Here is a 22,500-nt window from a genome sequence, read left to right on the forward strand (position 1 = left end):
ACACACACACACACACACACACATATATATATATATATATATATATATATATATATATATATATATATGCTTATATATATATATGCATATATATATATACAGACATATACTTATATATATATATGCTTATATATATATGCATTTACATATATATATATATATATACATATATATATGCATATACATATATATATACATATATATATATATATATTTATATATATATATATATATATATATATATATATATATATATATATATATATACATGCATATGCATATATATATATATATATATATATATACATACATATGCATATACATATATGTATGTATGTATATACACATACATTTACATATATACACATGAGGTTAGGCATTTCTCTCCGCGTTGTTACTGTGTTAGTTTTTCTCTGGGCTATATGTTTCACGTATATATCAACTCCCCGCTATATTCCCCCCAACGAAAATTTCCTTCAACAAAATATCGACGCTTGGACGAGTTGATACATTTAACCTTCAAGTTCTTCAAGCATCACTGCTGATTTCTTGCATTTAATAGCACCATTCCAATCAACCGTTCTCATAATCTACATACTTTATTTCTTCTCTATACAAGGGACCAATTGACAGGAATATACGACGCTGTCTTTGTTTCTTTCGTAAACAGTCGACATTATATTTAGCAATTCGAAACAATTCTATGCTGTCTTCCAATACTTCTAATAATTGGACGCTATTGATAGCATACTATCATTATTTAATATGCCCAACTAGAAGAAAGTTGCTTGGCTGCGATTTTTCTGTTTGTTTGTTTATTTGAATGTTTGCACGAGTGATCGCTCTCGTATTCTGAAACTACTGAAGCTAAAATGTCTAAAAATATTTTCAATAAATTCTGAGAAAATTAAAAGAATTCTTTTTTTATTCTTTTCTGTGATTTTTCTTTTTTTCTCTTTTACTTTTCCAGTGATTTAGATATTTGGATATGGCGTACGTGGATTCAACATGAGATTTGCTGCACGAACTAAAAGCCAGGCAAAAGCATTTAGACGTAAAATGAAACTCAGAAGAAATACGTCACACACAGGAGCAACACAGTTTCTTAGCGACTGTAATATATAATGGTTTCAAATTTTTGCACAAGGCCAGCAATTTTGGGAGAGGGGTAAATTGATTACATCGACCCAAGTGTTCAAGTGGCACTAATATTATCGATCTCAAAAGGATGAATGCAAAGTCGCGCTCGACGGAATTTGAACTCAGGATGTGAAGACGGACGAAATGTCGCTAAGCATTTTGCACGGCGTGCTAACGATTCTGCCACCACCCGCCTTGATTTATTATAATACAGGGTGTTCAAAACGTCTCTCCGCAGGAAGTATTTAATGGTTTTTCGGGCGATTCTTTTACACTGAACCTTTACTTGCTCCCCAGAAACAAAAAAATCTGGCGGTGTTAAATCGGGTGATCTTGGTGGCCAAAGTCCCTTCGAAATAATCCGTTCACCGAAACATTCGTGAAGTAGCGCCATGGTGATGCGCAGGAGGAAAGAAAATTCACTGCGGCCAGACTTTTTGGACATCTTAAAACTTCACTTAGGTACGAGTTGTTAGAGAAATATTTCATTTTGGTGCGAAATGTCTTGATTTTTCTAGTCTAGGCGCAAGGCCGGAAATTTTGGGGGAGAGGGCAAGTCGATTAGATCCACCCCAGAAGGCAACTGGTACTTGATTTATTGAACCCGAAAGGATGAAAGGCAGAGTCGACCTCGGCATAATTTGAACTCAGAACATAAAGACAGACAAAATACCTTTTTCTTTACTGCCCACAAGGGGCTACACACAGAGGGGACAAACAAGGACAGACAAACGGATTAAGTCGATTTTATCGACCCCAGTGCGTAATTGGCACTTAATTTATCGACCCCGAAAGGATGAAAGGCAAAGTCGACCTCGGCGGAATTTGAACTCAGAACGCAGTGGCAGACGAAATACCGCTAAGCATTTCGCCCGGCGTGCTAACGTCACCGCCAGCTCACCGCCTTGGTGAGATGTCTTGATGCCAAGGCCAACAACTCTTTAACCGCTGTGTGTACAATGTTTTGTAATTAAGGACGTGTCGAGTGTATGCAGACATATGAATGAGTGAATGAGTGAGGAGTGGGTGAGTGAGTGACTGACTGACTGACTCTGTGTGTGTGTGTGTGTGTGTGTGTGTGTGTGTGTGTGTGTGTGTGTGTGTGTGTTTATGCGTGTGGCGTGTATGTCAGGTGAATGAGGACCTGTTGATGATGGATGAAAAAAAGTGGAAAAAATTGGAAGATTTGAGTAAGAAAATAGAAATAGAGGTGTTTATATAACACCATTGGGGGAATATGAACTATTCTGAAATTGAAAACGGAAAGCCATATAATTAAATATGTAATACTTTTAGGCAAAAATTATAGAACCGAAAATCAGTTAAAGACAATAATAAGAACAAATAAATATGTGTGTATAGTCATCATTTGAGACTAGAAGAAAAAAATCATGAAAAAATTAATAGAAGTGTAATAAAATAGAAACCGCCTCGGAAGAGAAAAGAACAAGAATATAAATAAAATAATATGAAGGTGCATAAAGTTAAAAATAAATAAATGGAAATAAAAATTTCAACAAAATAGTCAGATGAATAAAGAAAAGGGAGACAATAAATAGCTAAAAAGAATAATAAACCATTAAAATAGAAGATAAGCTAAAGTTAGAAACCACACTTACCCGATAGAGAAAAGGGAAAAAAACAAAACAAAGAGAAAAGAAACATGTGTGTGTGAAAAAATACCCTGAAGTCATCTCGATAAATCTTTTATGTAAGATATTTAGCTGGAAATCACAAGTCCACTTTAAAAGTATTTAGCAGCTTACTGGAATAATAATCAGGTGGGACGCCGAGTTGGTTGACGAAACGGGAAATATGCACTTGTTCCTATAAAAGAAAACAGACAGAGCCATAGCGTATTAATATACGCATCCAAAGAAAGTGCGTATGTTAATACCCGACGGCCAAATGTGTTACGCTGTCAAGTGGTTAGTTGAAGGGAAAGGCGAAAAGCGAGAAAATAGTATTGGCTGTGAGAGATGGGAGAGAAGGGTGGGCATTATGTTATATGGTTAACTAGCGAGTTAAAGGAAGTGGTGGCGTGGAAGAGGGAGAGGGGAAGAGAGAGTGATTGAGTAAGAGAGAAATAGAGGAAGAGAGAGAGGGGGAGAGAGAGAAATAGAGGAAGAGAGAGAGAGAGAGGGGCTTAGTGTGTGTTTAAGAAGAATGCGAGAGTAGAAAGCAGATACATGGTTTTAAACATCATATAATGCCATATTGTGACTGACAATAAAAATATAATTTAGTTGTTATAGGTTTTGAGGTTGAAATATCAGGTAGAAGACAGAAAGGCGGATTGTTTGATATTTCGATAGATACGAGTTATATTAAAGCGATATAACTTTGGTAAGCAAATAATTGTGGACCCCACTCGGTATTTACTCGCTTACTGGTTCTATCCCCAAAGATTGTAGCCATATTGGAGTACCGTCGTTATTACCACCGCCTTAGCGAATGTGGAGGTATTATTTTCAGTCGTATTTGTTTGTCTCAAGAACCGCTGGATGAATTTGGATGAAACTTTCAGGGATGTTTGGCCTCATGACTGGCATGAACAGATTAGATTTTGGGATTGAACTGGTACCAGACAAGGATTCTGGATTATTTTTCCTGTTTTTTTTTTTACTTTATTTTTGAGAGAGGTCAGGTTCATTTTTAGTATTCTCGTTTGTGAGAGCAGTCGAGTTTATTTCAGATGTTCTCATTTTAAAAATCATCTATATTAATTGTTGAGAGGACGTTGGTGTTGCCTTGGCGGAGGTTTGGCTCTCTGAGTGCTTTTGTTCAGTTTGTTTTACATCTAAATGCTTATCTGTATTGTCAAATCATATACACATTATCTCAAGAAACAGAAAAAATATATTACATTGGTGCATAATTATTGCGGCTATTTTTCTATAAAGTTTATTCAACAAAACATTTTAACAAAACGCCAATCAAAAATTGAAGTAGATGGTGAATATGCTCCGGAGTAATCATTTCAAGATGTTTTTGTTAAATGTTGTTCTTGTTTTTATTGAATAAAATTTGTTGAAAAAAAAAGCCGCAATAATTATGCACTAACCCAATACAGTTTTTAAAATAACCGTGAAATTTCCACAAGTGCTGCTTGTGTAACTTTATTGCATTGCAATTGTGAGGTCTGAATGTGATGCCCTTTTTGGTGCTAACGGAAAAAATTGTGGATAGAAATGTATCTCAATAGAATAGGGAAAAAGCCAAGGTAGACACGAACCAAAACTCCTGAATTATTCCATTCTGATCTGCCACACAACCAAAATCTACAATTCTCAAAATCCTAAGAATAATCTACACGTAAAAGTGTGCAACTGTAATGATGTTATGCCGTATGGAGCTTGTCATCTCCATTTTGAATTTCAGAGGGGGTGTTTTGCAAGCAATTGTCAGGATAACAACATGGCAATGTATGTATGTATGTATGTGTGTATGTATGTATGTATATATGTGTGTATGTATGCATGTATGTATGCATGTATGTATGCATGCATGCATGTATGTATGTGTGTATGTATGTGTGTATGTATGTATGTGTGTATGTATGTATCTATGTATGTATGCGTGTATGTATGCATGTATGTATGTATGCATGTATGTATGTGTGTATGTGTGTATGTATGTATGTGTGTATGTATGTATTTATGTATGTATGTATGTATGTATGTATGTATGTATGCACGCGTACATTTCTCTCCCAAACTTTCTTTTTAAATCTTTGGATGCTTCTACGTAATAGATGGAATCAACCTGCTGGACATAATAACCAAATTTTCCTCATATCCCCCTCTTTCGGTTTGTATAGTGTTGTATGGGTTACTCTTAAGCCTGATAACAGACAGGTTAGTCATGGGTAGTATGCAGTTGAACACAGATTTGTTTAATCACACCAAACAGTGACATCTTTATAAAGTAACCACTGAATGATGTCATACAGTTAATTACTTCTCCATATTTAATCTGATTCAGCTAACGTGTTCTTCCATATGTTGGATATCTTCCAAAAGATTATCTACACCAGCCATTGAATAGAAGCCTTCAATTATTCAATGTCAAACACTAGCTTCCCGCCTCATACACGTACATGTATTGTGCTTATTCGACATCCGCTGATAAAGTTCTGCGGGGAAAGGCGTCCATATCCGGAAGGGAGGAACTTAGCTGTAATCATCTGAATGCTCTAAACTCAGATATCGAACCTGCATCGTCCACTCCAACTGTCATGTACTCATTTTACTATTTAGTCTTACTGAGAAGAAGCTTCCACGAGGTCTCTCAAAGAGCTAGAAACAGCAGCAAAATCGCTCTCAAATCGCAATTTTGTTTTATCTTTTATGTTTGCCTTATTACAGACAGTAGACTGCAGCCATGCTGGGGCACCGCGTTCAAGAATTTGTAGTTGAACGAATTCACCCAAGTATTTTTTTTTAATGCCTTTTACTCATTTGATCGGTGCTTTTGGTGAACCTCTAGAATACGGGGACGGAAACACTCCAACAGCCCAACAGTGGTGGTAGGGGACAAATGCAGACACAAAGACACACACACACACACACACATATATATATATATATATATATATATATATATATATATATATATATATATATATATATATATATATATATATATATTTTAGAAACTAGACTATATATATATATATATATATATATATATATATATATATAGTCTAGTTTCTAAAATATTTCAAGTTTGGGGATTGATGGGGTTATATAATCGAAGCGGGTACCAATATGCACTTCTACCGAATGATAATGCTGGTTAACATTCGCGAGCTTATGTACCTTCAGTTGGTTGATTCTCACGCCCGAAAATCAAGGCGTCGCTATAGAGGCTGTATACTTTTCGATAGTGGAGAAAGAATAATAATAATAATAATAATAATAATAATAATAATAATAATAATAATAATAATAATAATAATAATAACAATAATAATAAAAGAACATAAATGGCCGCCCCATAAAAAATTGGATATTCTCTATTCTCTGTTTCCCTGAAACTGATTTATTATACATACATACATTATATATATATATATATATATATATATATATATCAGAATCTTCTTTCAGCTTCCATCTACCAAATCCACTCACGAGGCTAAGGTTGTAACAGAAGACAATTTACCAAGGTGCCACGCAGTTGGACTGAACTCGAAATTATGTGGTCGCGAAGTAAACTTCTAATCGCACAGACAAGCCTGCTTACTTAAAAATAAACAACACATATAAAATATAGTCTTCGATGTTAGCTACAGCAAATTGAAGTCGGGGTGGTCAACACTAGAACGCTTTTGGTCGTGGGCCTGTTCATTCAAAGCTAACGGGTTAAACACCAACAACAATAGTAACCGCAAACTTCTTCATGCTAAAGAATCTATTCTAAAACTTCTTCCCATTTCTTTCGGTTGTAAAACAATACTCCCTTCGAGATTTCTTCCACATATTGATTTATGTATTTCTTTCGAAGAACTTAAACTTGGAGACAGTTTCAGGTTCTATATCAAATTTCTTGCCAACGTTCATTTGGTTAAGTCAGTTCCCAAGTTTATGAAATGCTAACGGCTAATATTCGCTAGAATTTAGCAGTAAACCAGCAATGAAACAATGCAATGTATATTTAAATAGATAGATAGATAGACAGATAGATAGATAAATAGATAGATAGATAGATAGATAGATAGATAGATAGATAGATAGATAGATAGAAAGGTAGATAGATGGATAGATAGATAGATACATTTCTTTTATTAGCCACACAGGGCTCAACGAAGATGGGACAAATACAATGTAGAGCTTTTCTTTTTGGGAGGGGGAAGGAAGGAAAAAAAAAAAAAAAAAAAAAATTGGTGGTGTCGATCAAAAGGGATCGTAGGAAGGGAAAAAGGAGCAGTTCGATCAAAAGGGATCGAAAAAAAAAGAGAAAAGGAAAGGCCGATCAATAGGGATCGTGTATCACACAGTAATGTTCTCGTGTAAAAAGAGGGGAGGACAGTTTAGGTTTAGCCGTGGAAGGAAAAGCCCACGGAAAAGACCACGGTAACCTTGGTCAATATTCTCATTGAAGAAACTATAACAGTAAGTGACTCTCTTTTGCCTTTTTGTTTTATTTTTTTTTTTCTTGTTCATAGGGTTATGCTCAAGATGGCTCCGTCGTTCACACGTGCCATCCTTGCTACATTCACCCATCTTTTTTTGAAGCATTCACTAGACAAGACTTCCCTTTCTACTCTCAACTTCCTCTTCAGGTGATACTTGAAGAAGTTGATGAGAGATTGCCCAGAGAGGAAAGTCTTTGTCTCTAGACCTTTCAGACGCGTCCACCATACACATTCTTTCGCCATAGCCACAAGTACGATGAAAATAGCTCTTCCTTCCCGTTTAAAGGAAGGAGGCGCGACAATATTCACGATAGACTCGGCTGATAGACCGACTCGTCCCACACGCGATAGCAGTTGTTCGACGTAAGCCCACAGCTCGGAAATGGTGGGACACTGTACGAGTGCGTGCAGAACGGTTTCGTCGCTCTGCCGGCATCTCGGACAGGTCGGCCCCGTGTTTCTCGAGCCATGTCTGTAGAGCTTATCCCGAACGGGTAGTGCTTCTCGATAGCACTGCCAGGCCAGGGATCTCTGGAAGTTGTCCATAGGTCCCGGCCCGAAGGTCGTCTTAAACAGGCGGGTCAGGTATTCCTCGTCGACGCCCAGGTTCGCCCCGAGATCGTCGTCGTACCTTCCCTCCACTAATCCACTATAGAATGCGTTAGTTGTGATGCAGTCGCTCAAGGTTGACCCGGGTTGTTGGAGTTGCCGAAGAGCAGCGCGACACTCGCGGTGCCATTCGCCCTTCCTCGGCCTCTTCTTGATCCATGACTGCAGTTCGGTCATGGAGACGAGCTGCGGGAAAGCGCGCCGCACAAACGGTGACCACACCTGTTCACCGCTGTCTACGTAGAGCCGGAGATGTCGCAGTCTCAGCGCGTGTCTGCGCATCATCAACCACGGCATGCCCAGTCCTCCTTTTAACGGGTGTTGGCAGCAAACGGATTGCCTAACCATCGAAACGCTTCCTTTCCACAAGAAGCGGAAGAGGATGCGCTCCAGTTTGGTGATGGTAGGGTCGGGACAAGGAACGACGGTCAGGCGGTAGTAGATGACGGACGCGATGTACGTGTTCGCCACCTCCGCCCGACCTTTCAGGGAAAGCTTCCTCTCGGCCCATTGCCGGGCTAGAGTGGCCACCCTTCTCGTTATCTCGTCCCAGCTCTTCTCCGTTTGGAGGTCTGGACCAAACCAGACCCCGAGCATCTCAACCGGACCGTCAGTCCAACGTCCCACGACGGAGGCGCTACTTGACGGCATGGGGTTGCTTCTCCAGGTGCCGAGCCGCAAGCCCACTGACTTATCCCGGTTGATTTTCGCTCCCGTTACCGCTTCGTAGTCTCTCAGTGTCTCGCCGACAAGCTCGATGTGCTTTTGGCTAGACACTATGACGGTGACGTCGTCCGCGTATGCCGACACGCCCGTCCCGCATCCCAACTCTCGCGGGATGCCCCTCAGCGTCGCCAGCTTCCGCAGTAGTGGCTCGAGAGTCAACACGTACAGAAGCGACGAGAGGGGGCATCCCTGACGGACCGAACGTGCAATGTCGAAGGGTCTTGATAGATGCCCATTGACGCGAACTACCGAACGGATGCCTCTGTACAAGGCAGCCATCCAGCCGCGGAAAATGGGACCGAAGCCGGCTGCTATGAGGACAGCCTCCAAGTATTGATGGTCTACCCTATCGAAAGCTTTCGATTGATCTAAATTGATCAGGGCCCCACCCATGCCAGGTTCCTTAACTACCCTCTCTATGATGTAGCGCATCAGATGGAGGTTGTCATGGATGCTCCTGCCCGGCACCGCGCACGTTTGCGCCTTGCCGATCAGTTTCTCGATGACAAGCGCCAACCGCTTGGCTAACACCTTGGCCAAAATTTTCAAGTCTGCATTGAGCAGAGTGATGGGCCTAAAGTTATCTATGACGTCCCCCTTGTTTGGATCTTTCTTCAGCAGCGTTACGGCTCCTCGACTCACAAAACCGGGAATGCTCCCGTTTTGCTGCCAGTTGCAGTACACCGACACCAAGACGTCTCCAAACAAGTCTGGCTTACAGTTGTAAAGCTCGTAGGGCAGACCATCCAAACCCGGAGATTTGTCCCTCGAACATCCCGCCATCGCGTCCCTCACTTCCGCCGCCGTGATGGCACCTTCGCAGCACTCCGCCTCTCTTGCCGAGAGTCGTGGCAGGCTGTGCAGGTAGGCACTGAAGTCCACCCTGCGTTCTCGCTCGCCATTCGTCCCAAACAGTCGAGCAAAGTGCCGCTGAAAGGCCTCACACATTTTGCTTGGCTCGAGCAGTTCGCGCCCCTGTTCGTCCACCAGAGACCGAATGGTGGCTTTGTTGCCCTGTTGCGCCTCCGCCACCCGGGCCTCTCGTGCGGCTCCAACACCTTCGTTTCTTAGAGCACGCATCCTAGCCCTGACAACGCACCCTTCGTGTTTGGTGTTGAAGTGTTGGTCAAGGGCCAACCTCGCCGCCAAAACGTCGGATGCGATGCCACTTCTAATTGCCTCTTCTAGCTTCTTAACTAGTTCACCCTCTACTCTGTTTCTGTCTATGGCTAGTGCTTTGCTATACCTAACCGCTTCTGCTTTTATTGCTCTCTTGAGGGCAAACCACCATTTGTTATTGATGATGGCTCCTGTCAAAGCCCTCTTTACTAACGTGCTAATCCGGTCTCTGAAAACTGGTCTCGACGGGAAAGACGCGTTTAGTTTCCAGTAACCGGAGCCCTGCCTATGTGTCTTATCTAAGTCTAGCGTACACGTCACAAGTTTGTGATCCGTGTAGCTGACTATGTGAAATTGTGGACACCCTATGCTATCTCTATCTACTCTCCTAAACAGTATTCTATCTAGATACGATCTCGACGACCCGATGCGGTTTGTCCATGTCCACATTGGCGCATTCGGGTAATCGAGTCGGTACCTGTCAGACAGTTGAAAGCGTCTGAGCAAGTCTTTGAGGCATTTGCATCCCCGTCTATTCCTATCTCTGCCCACATAGTCTAGATGCGTGTCCAAGGTAGCATTCCAATCCCCCACTAAAAGTAAAGGACGAGACGTTCCTAGGAATATTTCTAGACGTCGAAAGAAATCCGGCCTACCTGTTAAAGGTGGTGCGTATACTGATATGAGTCGAAAAGCACACCCATCGCTGCCATCGACATCCAGAACAACCAATCTACCCTCCGGGTCTATGAATACTGTCTTTACTTCGAGATCCAGACTCTTGCGAAAGAGTACCGCCGTGCCACTACCGCCCATTCTCGGCAGACAAGGAGAAAAATAAATGTTAAACAGTCTGCCAAACATGGACGATAGGGCCCGCGGATCATGGAGTCTGGTCTCGCTTATGGCTATGATTTCTAGTTTATGTGACTTTATGTCATTTAGGAGGTACCCTTGTTTCCAAGGGGACCCAAAGCCACGCGCATTTACACAACCAATCTTGAGCATCATTTTGATTTGAGTGTTAAAGTTTTATAAAGAGAGTCACTTACCGTTTGAGAGTTTTTGTGTCTCCTCCTTCGGGTTTTCTTCGAGGAGATCACTATATAGTTTTTTCGCCAGGTATTTTTGGCATTTGCCAACTGCCTTTGGAAAAATAGATTTTAGTGTGTGGTGCAGGGTTGGTGTTATGTGTAGTATTTTGATGTGTTCTGGCGGTGTTGTGTATGGGTGGTTGCTGGTTTTTATGTCTTCGTTTGTTATGTTTGTTTTTGTGTTGATGTATTCCATCAACTCTGAGTTTTTTGTGTTGATGGCAGTGAGCATTGTGTGTGTACTTGCTTTTGGGGTTTTGTTGCTTGTGTTGTAGTTGTGTGTGCTTGTGTTGGTGTCTGGAGTGTTTTCGGGAGTTGTGTATCTCCCTGCTTTGTTTGTGTTTGCTTTTCTTTTCTTGCTCCTCTTCCTCCTTCCTTTCTGGGCTATTTGCCATTCCTCATTACTTTCATCTTCCGACGAAGGTTCTGAGGAATCGGAAGGGGGTAGGGGCAAATTGTGAGCGTCTGTGTGTGCTTGTGTGAGTGGTTGTGTTGCTGTTTTTGTTGGTGCTGATGGCTTGTTATTTGTGTGAGGTGTGTGTGATGTGGGGGAGGGGGAAACAGTCTTGGAATTTTCTTTCTTTTCCCCTGCTTCCTCACTTGTTGTTTTTGCAGATGCTGTTGTCTTCTCAGTTGCCAGTGTTGCTTGTGTTTCTCTTGTTTTGATTGTTGATGGTGGTGTTGGTAGTAGGGGTTTTTTCCGGGTTTTGGTGGTTGCCCTTGTTGCTTTTTTTGGTTGGCGGCGGTTGGGCAACTGTCCTTGAGGTGTGCCTCGCTGCCGCATACATAACAACGTGGCCGCCTTCCTTCCACCACTACATATAACTTGTGGTCCTTTGCCAGTTGGATGTGTGTGGGGATCTTTTGGCACTCCTCTTCAGTGATGTGGAGGAGGACTTCGACTTTTTTTCCCCCTTCCCAGTTTTTCTCCTCTGCAGTAGCAATTTCTAATATATTTGCCTCCTCCATTTCGAGGCATATAGAACCTACTATCCACTGTGTTTCCACTTGTGAAGGGACATTCTTTACTGTCACCTTCGTCACTCTCTGTCCAAGATAACTCGGTATCATCACCAAGTCATCTGTGTGGAGAGAGAGTGTTGAAAATTCCTTCGCTAACTGTTCGCTCTTAAAGCGTACTAGGACCGTGGCAAATTTTCGTCCCCAAGTAACATGACTTTGAAAGGGCCATATCGGTTTGAGACAAATCTCAATTTTTTGGGTGGAGAAATTCTCCGGTCGCTTCGTTTTCTTGTTGATAAGTCTGTATGATATGTGCTTCTTGTTTGTATTTTCAATAATTACTTTTGGTATGTGTATTTGTACAGTGTCACCTTCTTTCGTGAGAAGGGATTTTGTGTCATTGATTTGTTTTTGGGTGAATGTTAATATTGTTCTTTTTTCTTTCGTTGCATCGGCAAAATTTGTTTTTGTGATGCTGGCAGATATGTTGTTTGTGGCGTTTGTGGTGTTGTTTATCTTGTTCGTCTTGTAGTTGTTGATGGTGGTATTGACAGTGGTGTTGGTACTGCCAGGTTCAAAGGTGGTGGTAGTGGCGGCCGAGTTTGTCGAAGTAGTGGTGGTGTTGGTGTTGAAGGTCGGTGTCCTGTTGTTGTTGCTGTTGTTATTGTCACTGGTAGTAGCAGTGGTGAGGACAGTGGTCGTGTTAGCAAGGACATTTGTGTCGTTGTCGTTGTTGTTGCTGTTGTTGTTGTTGTCTTTGTCGTTGTTGTTGTTGTTGTCATTGGTGACGGTGGCAGGCAAGACTGCTGTAGCAGCAGAGTTTGTACACGTGATGGTGGTAGTGGTGGTGGTTGAGGCAGCAGCAGTTGACTCAGAATCATTGCTCTTCTTCATCACTTGTCTGCGTTCATGCGGAACGGCATTAAGTGTTTTCCGCCTCTGGCATTAGGAGCGGGAAGTCGGCCTCGTTGAAAACCTTAGCCATATTCGTTTTAAAGAATATGGCTAGGAACGAGGAAGATATGTTTGAATTTTTGGAAATAAGGCTCTAAATAGAGCTATTTCCGATTTGAAAAATATATGTTCACGAAGTATTTTGTGTTATACACAACTTATACAAAATTTTAAAACAAAATAGGTCTTTTAAGAGGTGAAAAATGCAACTTACATGGGAGCCGATGTGTCTACCGTCCGTCCATGATGATAGATAGATAGATAGATAGATAGATAGATAGATAGATAGATAGATAGATAGATAGATAGAAAGGTAGATAGATAGATAGATAGATAGATAGATAGATAGATAGATAGATAGATAGAAAGGTAGATAGATAGATAGATAGATAGATAGATAGATAGATAGATATCTTTTTATTATAGCCACACAGGGCTAAATACAGAAAATGGACAAATTACAAAGTAGAGCTTTTGGGGGGGGGATGATTTGGATCAAAAGGGATCGCGGGAAAAAAAAAACAAAAAAAAAACGTGGGGGGGGGGGCGATCAATAGGGATCGTGTATCACAGTCGATGTAAAAAAACGGGGAACAGATTAGGTTTATCCGTGGAGAGAAAAGCCTACGGAAAAGACCACGGTCACCTCAGGCTTTTTTTTTTTTAAAGGTACATGAAAGTAAGTACCTTCTCTCTTTTTGTCTCTTTTTGTTACAAGTCTATGCTTAAAATGGTGTCGTCTTTCATTCTTACCATTCTTGCCACATTTACCCATTTTTTATTGAAACTTTCATTCGACAACACCTTCCTCTCTATCCTCATCCTCCTTTTCAAGTGGTACTTGAAAAAATTGACGAGGGATTGACCAGAGAGGAAAGTGTTTGTTTGTAGACCTTTCAAACGCGTCCACCACACGCATTCTTTTGCCATAGCTATCAGTGTTACAAAAACCGTTTTTCCTTCCCGTTTAAAGGAAGGTGGCGGAACAATATTCACGATAGACTCGGCTGATAAGTGGGCTCGTCCCACACGCGACAACAGCCGTTCGACGAAGGTCCACAGCTCTGAAATATCTGGACACTGCACGAGTGCGTGCAGAACGGTTTCGTCGCTCTGACCGCATCTCGGGCAGGTCGGTCCGGTGGTTTTCGAACCGTGTCTGTAGATCTTCTCTCGAACTGGTAGTGCGTCTCGATAGCATTGCCAAGCCAGGGATCTCTGGAAATTATCCATAGGCCCCGGCCCGAACGTCGTCTTGAAAAGGCGGGTTAAGAATTTCTCGTCGACACCCAGGTTTGCCCCGAGAGTGTCGTCAGACCTCCCCTCCACTAGTCCTCTATAGAACGCATTGGTCGTTTGGAAGTTGCACAAGTTTGATCCCGGACGGCAGAGCTGTTGTAGAGCTTGGCGACACTCGCGGTGCCATTCGCCCAGTTTCGGTCTCTTCCTGATCCATGTTTGCAGTTCGGTGAGTGAGACGAGCTGCGGGAAGGCGTGCCTCACAAACGGCGCCCACACCTTTTCACCGTCGTCAATGAAGTTCCAGAGATGCCGCAGTCTCAGCGCATGTCTGCGCATCATTAACCACGGCATCCCCAGTCCTCCACGTAACGGTTGTTGACAGCAAATGGATCGCCTCACCATCGGAACGCCACCCTTCCACAGAAAGCGGAAAAGTATGCGTTCTAGTTTCGTGATGGTGGCATCGGGACAAGGCACGACGGTCAGGCGGTAATCGATGACTGATGCGATATACACATTAGCCACCTCCGCCCGGCCTTTTAGAGATAACTTTCTCTCAGCCCATGTTTGGCTGAGTTTGATCACTCTACTGGTGATCTCGTCCCAGTTCTTATCCATTTGGAGGTCCGGACTGAACCAGACCCCGAGCAGTTTAACCGGTCCGTCTGTCCAGCGTCCCACTACGGAGTCACTGTTGGACGGTATGGGCTTGCTTCTCCAGGTGCCGAGTAACAAACCCACTGACTTTTCCGGGTTAATTTTTGCTCCTGTCACCGTTTCGTATTGTTTAAGTGTCTCGCCTAGCATCTCGACGTGCTTTTCACTCGACACTATGACGGTGACATCGTCCGCATATGCAGACACGCTCGTCCCGCAACCCAGCTCTCGTGGGATACCCCTCAGTGTCGCCAGCTTCCGCAGTAGTGGTTCGATCGTCAATACATACAGAAGCGCCGACAAGGGACATCCCTGACGGACCGAACGCGTGATGTCGAACGGTTTTGACAGGTGACCGTTTACCCGTATTACCGATCGGATGCCGCTATACAAGGCAGCGATCCAACCGCGGAAGACGGGACCAAAGCCAGCTGCCCTGAGGACGGCCGCTAGGTATCGATGGTCGACCCTATCGAAGGCTTTAGATTGATCTAAATTGATCAGCGCCCCACCCATGCCAGGATCCTTAACTACCCTGTCCATGATGTAGCGCATGAGGTGGAGGTTGTCATGGATACTTCTGCCCGGCACGGCGCATGTTTGCGCCCTGTCGACCAGTTTATCGATGACAAGCGCCAACCTCTCGGCTATTACTTTGGCCAAAATTTTCAAATCTGCGTTGAGCAGAGTGATGGGCCTGAAATTATCTATAAAATTCCCCTTGTTTGGGTCTTTCTTCAGCAATGTCACTGCACCTCGGCTCACGAAACCGGGAATTCTCCCGTTTTGTTGCCAGTTGCAATAGACTGATGCCAAGAGGTCGCCAAACAAGTCTGGCATTTGACAATACAGCTCGTAGGGTAGACCATCCAATCCAGGTGACTTATCCCTCGCGCAGCCCGCCATAGCATCCCTTACTTCAGCAGCTGTGATGGGACCCTCACAACACTCTGCCTCTCCCGCCGAGAGCCGCGGCAGGCCGGTCAGGTAGGCAGTGAAGTCCATCCTGCGTTCCGACTCACCGCTCGCACCGAACAGTCGAGCAAAGTGCTGTTGAAAGGCCCCACACATCCTTTCGGGTTCGAGCAGACTACATCCCTGTTCATCGATTAGAGACCGAATGGTGGCTCTGTTACCGCGTTGCGCCTCCGCCACCCGGGCTTCTCGCGCAGCTTCGATCCCTTCGTTCCTTAAGGCACGCATTTTAGCTCTGACGACGCAACCTTCGTGTTTGGCGTTGAGGTGTTGGTCGAGGGCCATCCTCGTAGCCAAAACGTTGGTTGCGCTGCCAGTTGTAAGTGCCTCTTCTAGTTTCTTAACTAAGTCTCCCTCTACTCTATTTCGATCTATCGCTAGTTCTTTACTAAACCTAATAGATTCCGATTTGATTGCCATTTTCAGGGCAAACCACCAGCGGTTGTTAACGATGGCTCCTGTTAACGCCCTCTTAATTAATTCGCTAATCCGGTTCCTGTAAACCTGCCGCGCTAAGAGCGAAGCGTTCAGTTTCCAGTAACCGGGACCCTGCCTATGTGTCTTATCTAAGTCGAGCGTACACGTCACAAACTTGTGATCTGTGTAGCTGACTATTTTAAATTGTGGACATCCTACACTATCTCTATCCGCTGTCCTACATAGAACTCTATCTAGATACGATCTCGACGATCCGACGCGGTTTGTCCAAGTCCACGTTGGCACGTTCGGATGGTCGAGTCGGAACCTGTCAGACAAATGGAAACGTCTGAGCAGGTCTTTGAGGCACTTACATCCCCTTCTACTCCTATCCACTCCCACATAGTCTATATGCGTGTCCAAGGTAGCGTTCCAGTCCCCTACTAACAGTAAAGGTCGTGACGTTCCCAGGAAAACCTCTAGACGTCTAAGGAAATCCGCCCGACCCGTTAAGGACGGTGCATACACTGCCACCAGACGGAAAGCACACCCGTTTGTGCCATCGACGTCCAAGACAACCAGCCTACCCTCCGGGTCTAGGAATATTGGCCTTACTTTTAGGTTCAGACTCTTCCGAAAAAGCACCGCGGTACCACCACCACCCATGTTTGGTAGACAGGGAGAAAAATAAATGTCGAAATGTCCACCAAACATGGACTTGAGGGCCCGCGGGTTACTGAGTCTGGTTTCACTGATAGCCATGATTTCTATGTTCTGTGACTTGATGTCATTTAGAAGGTAACCTTGCTTCCAAGCTGACGCCAAGCCACGTACATTTACACAACCTAATTTAAGCATAGTTGAAGTCGAAATTTGTGTTTCATACACGACAGTAAAAGAGACAAGAGAGAAGGTTACTTACTCGTTTCGAAAGTTTTAGCTTCCTCTTCTTTTGAAGTATCTTGGATGAGGTTTTTGAAGAGTTTCTTTGATAAATATTTTTGGAACCCCCCAACCGCATTTGGAAAGAGGGTTTTGAGTGTGTGGTGCTGCGTTTGTGTGATGTGAACTATTTTGATGTGTTTCGGTGGTGTAGTGCGTGGATGATTGTTGAGCTTATAATTATCTTCAGAAATGTTTGTTTGCGATATGATGTAGTCCATTAATTTTGTGTTTGTTGTGTCTATCGCTGATAGCATTGTGTGTGTTTTTGTGATGTTGGTGCTGGTTTGTTTGTGCAAGGGGCTTTCAGCGGTTACATATTTCCCTGCTTTGCATGCATTTAATTTTGGGGTTGTTTTTGATCTTTTTCTTTTACTTCCTGTGGCTATTTGCCATTCTGTAGAACTTTCATCGTTAGACGAAATGTCTGACGAATCAGAAGGGGGTAAAGGCAAAGCATTTGGTTCTATTTGTGTGTTTGTCGATGGTGTTGTGGTGTGTGGTGTGTGTGGTGTGTGTGTTGTTGGGGAATTGGGAGTAGTATTGGTCTTTTCTTCGTTCTCAGTGGTTGTCTTCTTGGTTGTTGTTCTTGGTGTTGGTGTTGGTGTTGGTCTGTCTTTAGTTGTTGGTGGTGGTGTTGTTTCTGCTTTTGACTCAGGTGGTGGTGTTGTTTGGTTGGGTTGGTTTGTTCGTTGTTGCCGTTCTTTCGTTTTCGCATATAGCTGCTTGATCAATTGTGCATACGGTGGTGTGGGTAATAATGCTGGTGTTTTGGGTTTTTGGTTTTCCCGTGGCTGTTGTTGTTGTTGTTGCTGTTGTTTCGCGGCAGAATTGCAGTCCTTTTGGAAGTGAGCTTCACTGCCACATATGTAACAGCGTGGTCGTCTGCCTTCCACCACTACATACAGCCTTTGCGTTGATGGTAACTTTATGTAGGTGGGTATTTTATTTAGTGACTCCTGGGTAATATGGAGAAGGATCTCCATTTTTTTACCCACCCACTGTTGCTTTTCAGAAACATTAATTTGCAATATATCAACTTCCTCCATATCGACACATACGGCTGATGTTATCCATAGTGTGTCTACCGCGGGAGGAATATTTTTTATGATAACCCTTGTTACCCTCTGACCAAGGTAACTCGGTATCATTGTTAACTCTTCTGTCTTAAGAGTTAGCGTTGAGAATCGTTTCGCTAACTCTTCACTTTGAAAAATAACTTGCACATGGGCAAATTTATGCCACCAAGTTACATAATCCTTATATTGCCATACAGATCTCAAGCATTTCTCGATCTTTTCCGTGCTTGCTTTTTCTGGTTTTTTTGTTTTTGAGTTTAAAATTTTATAAATAATGGTCTTTTTGTTTGTGTCTTCTAAAATGTCTTGTGGTATGTTGATCCGCACCTCGTCATTTTCTTTCGTAAGTAAAGCCTTTGTATCTTTTATCTGCTGTGCAGTAAAAGATACTACCGTCGTTTTTTCCCTTATCGCCTCGGCGAAGTTTGTTTTGATCTTGTTATTGTTGTTGGTGGTGGTGGTGCTGGTGTTGATGGCAGAGGTGACTGTTGCTGTATTAGCGTTGTTGTTGGCGGTTGTGATGCTGACAGGTGTTGTTGTTGTGGCAGATGGGTGACCTTCTTCTTGTGTACTCTGACCTTCATATGAGTTACGAAGTGGCGGGAAATTTTTTTCATAATTTTCTTCGGCGTTCAGGCGTATTTGAGCAAATTGTTTGGCCATCATGCTCTTCTCTTTCTCTCCTTCCGTTGTCTGTGGTGAAAGGAACAAAAGAGGAGTGGAGTTGTTGTTGTTCTTTTTGTTATTGTTGTTCTTGGTGGTAGTGGTGGCTGCGATGTCGGTGGCAGTAGTGGTTTTGGTTTTGTTGTCGTTGGTGGCGGTCGTAATGGTGGTAGTGGAGGTGGTGAAGGCAGTAGTAGTAAACGCAGCATTCCTGGTCTCTACGTCTTGTGTTCGTTCATGCGGAACGACTTGTTGGTCAGTCTCCTTGCCTGCTGTTAGAGGCAAATCGACCACGTGTAAAGGCCTAGCCATATTTCTTTTACGAAATATGGCAAATAAGCCGGAGAAAAATCAAAAACTTTTGGAAATAAACTCCAGAAGGAGCCACTTCCTATTACAAAAACCCAATAGGGTCGAAGTGTATAGACTTATACACCTCTTCCACAAAAAATATTTTAAAACTGCAAAAGTTTTGACATATAAAAGGCCAACTTACTTGCGAGCCGATGTGACTAGCATCCGTCCAGATCAGAGATAGATAGATAGATAGAAAGGTAGATAGATAGATAGATAGATAGATAGATAGATAGATAGATAGATAGATAGATAGATAGATAGATATAAATGGTTTTATGTTTTAAAGCCAAAACAATGCGGGTTATAAGAAGTAATACATGTCGATGGTTTGTACTTTATCTTGCATTTCAATATTTCGGGGTTATGACCTCTTCTTCAGGAAATCTTCGGAGATTTGGAATGGTGAGCTGACATCTCTGCTCTGTAATCAATGTATATAAATGTTAATGTAATATATGGGTACGTGTGCGTGCCTCTGTGTTTGTGTCTCTGTCTCTATCTGTTTGTGCGTGCGTGCGCGTGCGTGCGCGTGCGTGCGCGCAGGCGTGCGTGCGTGTGCATGTGGTTGTGTCTGTGCACACGTTTTGATGGTCGAATTTAAGTAACTTTTTCCTTCACAAACCTTGAGCTATTCGCTAGCAAAATGACATGGTCCTTTTTATACGAAGACAGCTCTTGGAGCTTGGTAGGTATGAAATTACTTAGTATGCGCTACATGCATGCGTGTGTATGTATAATATATGTATGCATGTATATATGTGCGTGTGTATCTGTCTCTCTCTCTCTCTCTCTCTCTCTCTCTCTCTCTCTCTCTCTCTCTCTGTATATATATATATATATATATATATATATATATATATATATATATATATATATGTACATATACATATATAGACATATACATATATAGGCGCAGGATTGGCTGTGTGGTAAGTAGCTTGTTTACCAACCACATAGAAGATAGATAGATAGATAGATAGATAGATTGATACATACATACATACATACATACATACATATGTAAACGATCAAGGTGTAGGAAGTTAGTGAGCTTCAAACAATTCATAGAAGATTAAAAAAACAACTTTCAGGAACAACAGACGTTTATTAAGGCAGAAGGTTGTTAATTTTTCCCATATCGAAGTACGATATGCTGAAAAAAGTTAATCTTATACTTCACGATTAGAAACAGGGGTTTTTTGTATATGCGAATAAATTTACTACTTCCGAGGTTCCGCTAACTATGAAACATATGTAGGGTGCATTTTATTTACTCCATTCCCAAATAATTGAATATATATATATATATATATATATATATATATATATATATATATATATATATATATAGAGAGAGAGAGAGAGAGAGAGAGAGAGAGAGAGAGAGAGAGAGAGAGAGAATAAGTAGAAAGATATATTCTTTTTCAACACGTAAAAACTGAACAGCTGAACAGCATATATAAAAGATAAAATACTTTTTAAGAGCAGAAAATTTGCCCTGGTTGCCGGCAAATTTTTCTGCTCTTAAAAAGGATTTTATCTTTTATATATATACTGTTCAGTATTTACGCGATGAAAAAAATATATGTCTTTTTATTTGTTCTACAATACATTTCAACTCTTCAAAAACAAACTTATATTTTACATATGACGTAATATATATACATACATACATATATATATATATATATGTGTGTGTGTGTGTGTGTGTGTGTGTGTGTGTGTGTGTTTGTGTGTGTGTGTGTGTGTGTGTGTGTGTGTGTGTGTGTGTGTACGTGTGTGTGTGTGTGTTTGTGTATATATAATTATATATAATTTGCCACGATAGATTGCTAGCCACTACACATTCTTTATTTTCTCTCCTTGTTTCTCTCTGTGTTCCTTTCTGTGGAAGAGCGTAGGCTCGAAATGTTAAAGACTTCTTCACTTCCTGAGCGTTAAACATATACATCTATTGGTTGTTTGTTGTCTACACCACGTGTATTCGTCTTTTGTTTTTTTTTTGTGAATTATTTCCCTATACATATATATATATATATATATATATATATATATATATATATATATATATATATATATACCTGTATACCTCTCTTTTTATAAACATACATATACATATATATATACACGCACACACGTATACACAAATTGATGTATTCATAATAAAGTTTTCTAATTAGGAAACAAGGCTAGAAATTTAGAAGATTTAGTTTAAGTCGACACCATCAACCCCAGGTCATGGCTGGTACATTAAGCTTTTTCAATCCTGAAAGATGCAATTATAGTCGTTCACAACTGACATGCCTGGCGACTGAGCTCAGAAGAGAAAAAACTGAAAGAAATGCTGCAGAGTATCTTTTCGACGCTCTATCGATTCTGCCAATCCACCGCCATTGTCATATAAGTAATAAGGAAGTTCATTCTTATTAAATCACTTTGTTGTGTTGTTGTTGTTGTTGTTGTTGTTGTTGTTGTTGTTGTTGTTGTTGTTGCCCTTGTTGTTGATGTCTGTGTTGTTATGTAGTTAGGATGTTTTCTCTTACGTACATCCTGGCCGCAGACGAAAACCAAGTCATGTGAGGCAGCCGACATACTTAGACAGGCTATAAAATCTCAACAAAATGTCGGACTAAATTTACTTTCCTCTCGGTGGCTTCCTCTTTTTACTATTCCAATAGTTCTTCAAATTTACATACACACACACACACACTTTCTTTCTTACTCTTTCTTCCTTTCTCTCTCTCCCTCTCTTTCTCTGTTGATGTATTTATCTATTTTTCCCTTTATTATTTTTCTCCTTTTCTGTATACGTCTCTTTTTATAAACATATATATATATATATGCATGTATAGATAGATAGATAGATAGATACCTAAATATATATACACACATATATATGTAAACGTACATATGTACGAATATATATATATATATATATACACATTTATATATGTATGTAAGTACGTATGTATGTACGTATGTATGTATGTATGTTTGTATGTATAGTTAACTACCTATCTATCTACCTACATACTTTCATATATATATATATATATATATATATATATATATATATATATATATATATATATATATATATATATATATATATATATATATATATATACATGCACATATACGTGTATATATATGTACGCTTATCTACGTACCTACCAACATACACACACATACATATATACATGCACACACACATATATACATACACATACGCAAACATACGTACACACACATACATACACACACATGCATACATCCACACACATACATACAGACATACCTACACACACACACACATTCATGCACACACACATACATACACACACTCATACATACATACATACATACATACACTCATACATACATACAAACATTCACAATACATACATACATATGCTCATACATA

This window comes from Octopus bimaculoides, chromosome 4, assembly GCF_046866305.1.
Source record: "Octopus bimaculoides isolate indiv1 chromosome 4, ASM4686630v1, whole genome shotgun sequence".
In the NCBI taxonomy this organism is placed as follows: domain Eukaryota; kingdom Metazoa; phylum Mollusca; class Cephalopoda; order Octopoda; family Octopodidae; genus Octopus; species Octopus bimaculoides.